Source organism: Panthera onca, chromosome A2 (assembly GCF_046562875.1).
Source record: "Panthera onca isolate mPanOnc1 chromosome A2, mPanOnc1 haplotype 2, whole genome shotgun sequence".
Classification (NCBI taxonomy): domain Eukaryota; kingdom Metazoa; phylum Chordata; class Mammalia; order Carnivora; family Felidae; genus Panthera; species Panthera onca.
In genome coordinates, this window is record NC_138340.1 from 97,479,410 (window position 1) to 97,487,855 (window position 8,446).

The 8,446-nt window shown below is 36.2% G+C and overlaps 1 protein-coding gene across 1 annotated transcript in view; it reads left to right on the top strand.

Moving 5' to 3' along the window:
- The window catches only part of LOC132679183 (uncharacterized), a 326,750-nt gene that overhangs the window by 173,598 nt on the left and 144,706 nt on the right, over nt 1-8,446 (top strand). The window lies entirely within an intron of this gene.

Sequence of the window (8,446 nt, forward strand, 5' to 3'; positions counted from 1 at the left end):
CTTCGAACACAGAGTTTCTCCATCTATAATCCTCACCTACCCTCTCCTTACATAGTTAATGCCTATACATCTCTCAGTTCTCAACTCGAATGTCATTTTCTCAGGGAAGTTTTCCCTTACCTTCTCAGCGGCCCAATTCCCTCTATTATCTCTCTGTCTTGGCCCTCTTCACAGTTGCATTTGTACACTTCTTTGTGAAATTATGTGATTAATGTCTCCTTTTCTATGTTATATGGCAAGCGACATAAAGGAAAGTAATGATCTGTTTTCTGCCCATTATTTTATCTCTGAACTTAAAACAGTGTTTAATAGCAAGCAGTCAGTAAATATTGGTTGAATCAGTGAATTGCCTGAAGAGGATTAAAGCTCTCCTAACTCTGGTGTAGCATTGTTCCATCCCAGAGAATTATTTTATGAACCAAATAGCTCCTAGAGTCAGCTCTCAATTCTGTGATTCTATGACCTGTGATTCCATCCCTCCTTTCAGAAACCAGCATTTCCCCTTTCTACACGGGCTCATCTGAGAAGCATCATCAGTAGAGGAGATAAGTGAGGGAAAAAAAAGAAAAAATCAATAGAAGACCAGCCTTTTACTCTTCTATTAAAAATATAAAAGTTAGTTTTACAATGTACCCAATTCAATGTCATCTACTCAATCTGTACTCAGGTACATGCCAAAGGACACTAGAGGCTTCAGGCCTCGATTGGGCTGTAGACAAGCTATTCCTCCATCCTGGGGAACAATTTAATGAGAATCCATGCATGGCATAGCTTAATCTATTATTTTAAGTAACAATAAGCTTGAAACACTCAGCATTATTTGTCCTTATGATATGGTGTGGGACTCTCGGCTTTGATTGTTTATCTAACATATTTGCAAACTCACATTGCATGAATTTAAACTTTGCCAGTCATCACTCCTACTTTATTATTGACGGGCATGGTCTGCTTTAGTCTATTTAACACATTATATTGGATGACATTCCAAAAGAGTAAATGTGCATTTTCTCTAAGCACACACAATAGATTACAGTCCCAATAGCTTTTTAGGCACAAATGTTGACACTGGTAATTTAACCATGACCCTATCTCTGAATTTGATTATACAGCCCTTGTGCATTTTGGTAGAGCAATAGGTCTCAAGCAGCCAAAAAGAGACCAAATGCTAAACCTACAACATCCCAGTCTTGGAACCAGCCATTTCTAGCAGAAATTTCACAGGAAAGATCTTTAATTGAAAAAGAAAACAAGGTAAAGCCTAAGTAGCAACGAGTATGAAATGGTGAGCTAGCACAATCCCAGGCAAATAGAGATGGCATATGAGAGGGATGTATGTAGCAAAGTGGGCTCTGTAACTTCTGCGCTGCGGTGGATCCTTTTGCATTTCCAGCTCCACCTACCAGCTAATCTTCTCATGAAAGATAAGCCCCCAAACAGTGTAAATTGGGACCATTTTTCTGGAAGAAGTGTAGCAATATGCATCTAGAGACTTTAAAATACTCTTATGCTTTAACTCAGAATTTCCATTTCTGGAATTTATCCTGAGGAAGTGTTGCAGGAGGAATATAGAGGTAAAAGTACAGGGATCCTAGTTAAACCTTAATTTATAAGGGCAAAGAAACAAGTGAAACAAATACAAAATGGTTAAAATAATTATGGAAATGCATATGGTAAAATAAATATAAAATTCCAAAGCCAATTATTAGAAAACCATTCATTTGAAGAATATTTAACAACTTAGGAAAACATCATATATAACATGGAATTCAAAACTCAAGTGTCAAAATTATAATTATGATATTAGCTTAATTAAAGATACGCTTTAATATACATGTGCATAAGTTATCAGAAAGGAAAATCCCCAGAGTACTAAGTGTTTATGTGTGAGCAGTAAAATTATGCGGGATATTTATTTTCTTTAATATACTTTGGCATATTTTCAAAGCTTTCTTCAAAAAATACTCTTATTGTCAAATAGTATTACTTTTTAAATAAATAGGAAAAATTAACTTTTAAAAATCTCCCCACCACTGCAGCAAATCTCAGTATCAGCTAAGAAACATGGACAGTGACCGGAGAGGACCCCAGGGATGTAGCATGGGGATACATCACTAGAAAAATTGTAGGGCCCACCCACTAGAGTCAAGGAGGAGATTCTGCTTGTCCATTCAGACTTGCCTATTGAAAACTTAACCAGTGTCAAATACTGTACTAGCTGCTGTGGGTTCAATAGGAGGTACAATTCCACTGCCTGATGTAGGAGGTGGAGGCGTATGAGTAAGGAGGGAAACAGTAGATAAGTTAGAAAGAAGACGAAATGAGGACAATATGTCTCTTGCCCTTATCTGGCTATGATTTTATGAATTCTTACTGAGAAAGGACTGAAGCTTCCTATCAGAGCTCCACTCTTTATTTTTTGTTATGTTGCACCTTAAATGCATACAACATATATAGAGTTCATTGTTCAGTGCTAGTTCAGCCAATCTCATTTAGTTATCTTGATGAAGTTCGTAATAGAAGAACCCTCAGATCTTATTAGAGATGGAATTCAAGCACCTGATTTCAGTCCTCGCTGTAGTTATGATTCCAGTGCCTGAAATGAGTAGACCAGATAAACTGCTCTTCTTTTGTTACTAAATAGCAGTTTTCCTCTGGGTATGCCAAATTTGGCAGCAATTGCATGCTATAATAAAAAAGATTTTATAATCTACTGCTTTTTTTGAATAATCTGATTACTATTTAAAAACTGGATGGCAGTGTTTTCTAGAGGAAATGGAGTTTGACAAACTTCTGAAAATTCCTAGAATAGGCTATTTCTAGCTGAACTTTGAAAACTAAAACTGCATTTATTGTTCCAAACTAAGTAATATTAAAGGTAAGAACCATATTTGTTTCCTGCAAAAATTAACCATTTTCCAAAGACCAAAAAAGATTAGTATTAATGACAAATTAAAGATTAGTATTAATTGCCATCAACTGTTATGTCCTCTCTCCTAACAAATTCTGAATACTTCTATAACTGGCAGGCTAATTGCTTAGTAAACATACTACAGTAATGTTCTCAACAGTGGAGAAAAGCTAGTCCTAACAGGAGAGAGGGACTCATTTGCCATATCAAAGGAAATTTGTGCAATTGGTGCCGCCCTTGGACTTTAGTATTTTGGACAGTTAGGAGACTCAGAAGAGATTTCAAGAATTGAGAAATTCTGAGACATAATTCAGGAACAGGCATTCTGAATCCTTTTATTCTATAGTCCTCTGTCCCACTTCCAGTATTATCTGAATGGAGTTATTAATCCTTTCTTTAGAAGGTACAATGCAAAACAGTGTGACTCTGCTCCAAAACTTTAAGGCTGGATTGCCTTGTAACTCTGGATGTACATTTGATGATCGGTAGATCATTTAGACCGCTAATTCTCTCTATGTCCAATGGAGTATTCATTATCTGCTTGTATAATAGAAATGTTTTCCCTTTGTTAAAAATGAAAGGGCTACCAGAATAGAACAGGGATATACCAACTTCAGTGCTTTGTTAAGTGAAAAAATATTTGTTAAGTGAAAAAATATTCATGTAAAAGAAAGTAGTATTTTCTACAAGATGGGGAGACAGGGCTGTGGAGGACAGTGATTATCATGAAGTGATGATGAGAGAAAGAGTTAGGGCTTTTCACAATTACAGATTGTTCAATGATAAGAGCTTGAATAGATCCTAACTCCCCCACTTTCGTTTTTTGTAAGTGGGGGGACCAGTGATTGCAGACAATGTATTTTGCCTACACCTTCTCACTACTTCTAAAAGGCAGGTCCTAGTTTTATAGGTCAGAAATGAATCACTCTGTCAACCTCAAAATTCTGTTATCTTTTATGAGATGGATGCAATAGTTAGGCCTCTCTTTTCTCTAGTAACATTAAATAGCAAGCTGCAACTTGAGAGAGAAACTTCTCACTGGAAAATCTTAAGAATTAAATGGTTCATTTGTTACAAGATGAAAAATATATCTTCTGGGAAATATGCACAATAATCTTAGTGTGACTAATTCTAGAGCCATAGATGAAATTACCATTTGTTAATTCCATTTGTTTCCAGGGACAGAGAAAAAACTCATTAATGGGATGGCAAGTGTTAGAAACCTTAGACCTGTAAAGGAGCATTTTACCAAAGCTTTCCTGCAAACATTTGGTTTAGATGGTATTTGGCTAGTCATACGTTAGGAAGCAGGATGGAGTAAGTAATAGCTTAAGTTATAGGATGTAAAGAGGACTAAAGAGAGCTTTCTCCACTAGGACAATATAGTGCCTAAAATTCCTATCACTGATTATTCCTATAAGTGAAACGTTTTATATCTTACATTGTATATTTTTTCAATTACTTGTTTCCTACTGCATGTTTTTGTCTTCATTATAATATTAATAATTTTGGATTATAATTAATGAACCATCAGAGGATTCCAGGTATAACCTCATTACTAATGACATAGGTGGTAAGACCTATGTGGTCTTTCTCTTAGTACAGAACTGATTAAAAAAAAACAAACCAAAACAAAACAAAACACATATATTCTGCAGCCTGTCAGGCTGGCTTTGAATCATAGTTTCACCTCTAACTGGATGATCTTGGATCTCACATTCCTCATCTGTAAATGAGAACTTAAAAACAAAACAAACAACAACAACAACAACAACAAAACCCCACCTACATAGAAGGTTGTCAAAGAGTAAACAAAATAATCCACATAAAGATATAATATATACAAGATAAGTATTAAATATTATCACATGGAGAGAAACAATTCCATTTAAAAATCAATGTGTTTCTTCTCTATAATTTGCAGAAACTTTAGAAAAAAAGTGCACATAGCTTGAGATTTCATAGATATTCAAGATAAGGAACAAAAAAACCCTACAAATAATTTTTTCGTTATTTTTTGTTCTATACCTTCTAGGAAGGCTACATCTCCTTCATCCAACAAGCCATATCACCTTTCAGTATCTTAGTTTTCTCATCTAATAAATGAGATATGTAGACTACGTATGCAGTTTTCAAAAGTTCTTATTATTTCAGTTGATGAGATGCTGTTCATTCAAATGAAAATTTCCCAGAAGCTCAACTATTAAAAGCTGTTCCTTTATTTTTTTATTTTGTTTAATGTTTATTTATTTTTGAGAGAGGGAGAGAGCAGAGGAGGGGCAGAGAGAAAAGGAGACACAGAATCTGAAGCAGGCTCCAGGCTCTACACTGTCAGCACAGAGCCCGACTCAGGGCTAAAATTCACAAACCATGAGATCATGACCTGAGCCAAAGTTGGTTGCCCAACCAACTGAGCCACCAGGCACCCCAAAAGCTGTTCCCTTTAAAGTTGAAGTTGGGTTGGGAGCAGAACTTCACCTACCCCACTAGGCCAGAATAAAATCTGTTCCTTCTGTTAATATTCTATGATCCCAATTACAAATTCAAGGTTTTCCAGAACCATATGGGCAGAGATGAAAGGCAACTGCTGATAAATGAAGTAATAAATCAGTAAGGAAATTTTAGCGGTGCCCGGGTGACTCAGTTGGTTAAGTGTCTGACCCTTGATTTCAGCTCAGGTCATGATCTCATGGTTCATGAGATCGAGCCCTGAGTTAGGCTCTGTGCTGACAGCACAGAACATGCTTGGGATTCTCTTTCCCTCTCTCTCTGTCCCTCCCCAACTCATGCACACTCTTTCTCTCTCAAAATAAATAAATAAAAGGAAATAAATAAATAAAAGGAAATTTTAATAGTGTTATTTACTTACTGGCTTCATTCCACTGGTTATTTAAAACTAGGTTTCACAGAAATAGGCCTGAATTTCCCATTGCAAAATCTTCCACAAAGCCATATTTCATCAGAAAATGAAAAGTGTGGCATCATGGAATAAGATCAAGCATTTTTAAGTGCTGTAATCATAAATACTGAGCATCTAGTTATGTACCAAGCAGATAGTTCTGGGCACTTTATATGGGTTAGCCCATGAAATTCCCATGACAATACTGTGGAATCAAATGTCTTTTATGATATTCTGTTTTACAAATGAAAAACTTCAAAAATGTTAAGTAATTTGATCAAGCTGCACAGTTTAGTAGGTAGAACTTCTGGGATTTGAATGTAGAGAGTCTGGAACTCTACTCATATGTCCTAAAAAATACTTCCAAGATCTTATGTAATTTTGATAAACTAAGAGAAGAACCCCATAGAAGCATACATGAAATAATAGTGTAAATTCATGTACATGTAAATAAAATACCTATAAACTCCACAGAGGCTAGAGAACTTATTAGTTGGTGATTAGGAGGTTAAAAAAATTTAGTTGTTATTTCATGATATCTAATGTATATTTCTATTTTATTTTTCATCATTCAGTTTATTAAGATAGTTTTTAAAAAGAACAGAATATTTAAATGTAATATTTTTTAACAAAGCAGATTATCACAAGTTATATAAAATATGTTGAGCCTTTCAAAGGGTAACTGGACAAAGTGTTAGATTTCATGTTAATAATGCTTGATTTTCTACCTTAAGTTTATAAAAAAAAACTCAAGGGCATCCGCTGTGTGATGTCAGAAAAGAAACAATACTAGTAGCTGTGAGCTAAGGACGTAGAAGTTTTTCCTTGAAGAGGGCTACTCTATTTTCCTTTGAGAATATCTCCATCTTGTGGAATCTCCACTGCCCTAAGGGCCTGGCATGTGGAAACTCCCATCTGGTTTTCAAACTAGAGGCTTGAGAGTCCTCAGTTAAGTACAGGCCCTGATGATCTGGGCAAAAGTCCCAAATTCCAAAGGGGCATCCACACATTTTGAATGCCTGTGCCCAAAGCACGTGCCCCAAAGTCTCAACCAGAGAAACATAGAGTTGTTCAAGTGGCTCCAAACTGTCTTTTTGAAGTCTTATCTCCTGTGTGTTCTGATTACTTTGGCTTACCAGCAGGAAGACTGTTTTGCTAAATTAATGCACAGGAGATGGGAGGGGGATGAATGTCCTCCCTGTTGAGAGACGACAGGAGGGCCCACTGTGGTGGCAGATGCTGTCTGTTTAAATACCCCCGCTCCCAGCCTAAGTGCCCAAACCTTGAGGAAGACTGCCTGAGGCCGGAATCAAGGTTGTCAAACTGGAGCACACTGCCCTGACAGCTCTCCTGCCTGTTTGAGATGCTGTTGTATGCTTTGCAGGGCGTTAAATTCACAACACGGGAGGTGTGATAGGGCCCCTCTAGAAAAGAAGTGAGGTCATCTCTGGGAGAATCACCCCACCTTGGAAAAAAAGAAGAAATGAGTCAAAACCTTCGGAGTGACGAGGAGGAGTGCTTTCTTTCCAATAGGTCCATTTCAAGTTATTTTATAGCATGAAGACAACCCATCCATTAAGCATCAACCACTTTAGCGCTTAAGAATAAACACAGTTGACATTCCTGTTCAGGACTCCCAGTGCACAGGGGCGAGGGTTGTTCAGCTTTTTAAAATGTAGCTTATGGCTTATTAGTGAATGATGAAATCAACTTTGTGAGGGGGAAAATCATTTGCTTAAAAAATGAAGAGAGAAGAATTAAAACATCTTCTAACCATGTATTGTTTATATAACATACTACATATATAAAATATACACACAAGTTATGAAGCAAATAAAATCATGACCCACCCCCAACCCCTCTACTTGAATATTACCTATCCCTATATCGTGTTCAGAGCAGCTGTGGTCCTTTCATATCCCCTCTCTTGCCTCCTCATGAGCACCCAGAATTAACTTCTACCCTGAATTTTGTGTTTCTCATTTGTTATGTTCAGGACCACAATCTCTTATTGAAAACCCTTAGAATCAGGTGTGTTTCAGACCGGATTTTTGTTCCCCCAGAAAGATCACATAGGTCATATTCTGTGTATTATGAACACTCCCAACAGAGTCTGGAGAGAATTCTATAGTCAAGCTCATTACTATGTCCAAGGCAAAATGGGTAGATATTCACATCTATTATAAAGAGCACAATGAATAGCCTTGTGTCTGTTTTTGCCATCAAATAAGGTTGCATATGAACATAAACTTCCATATTTCATGGCTCTATGGATTTTGCAATTGCAGTTAAAGGAACTTTTGTCTAAAGTTAAATTTATTAAACTTTTCTCATGTAGTTAATCCTTTTTGTATTTTGTTTAAGAAAACTTTTCTACCCTGAAATCATAAAGATACACTTTTAAATTTTTTCTTATTTGTAAAATTTTACCTTAATGTATTTGATTCATCTGGAAATAATTTTCATGTATGTTATGAGAGAGTATTCTAATTTCTTCTTTCTCCCCCTCTATAGATAAATAATTATTACTGTTATATTTGTAAGATACCAGCTCAGTTATATATCTTATTTCTATCTATGAGATCTATTTCTAGGCTGACTATTCCACTGATCAATTTTTACCCTTGCACAAATACCAC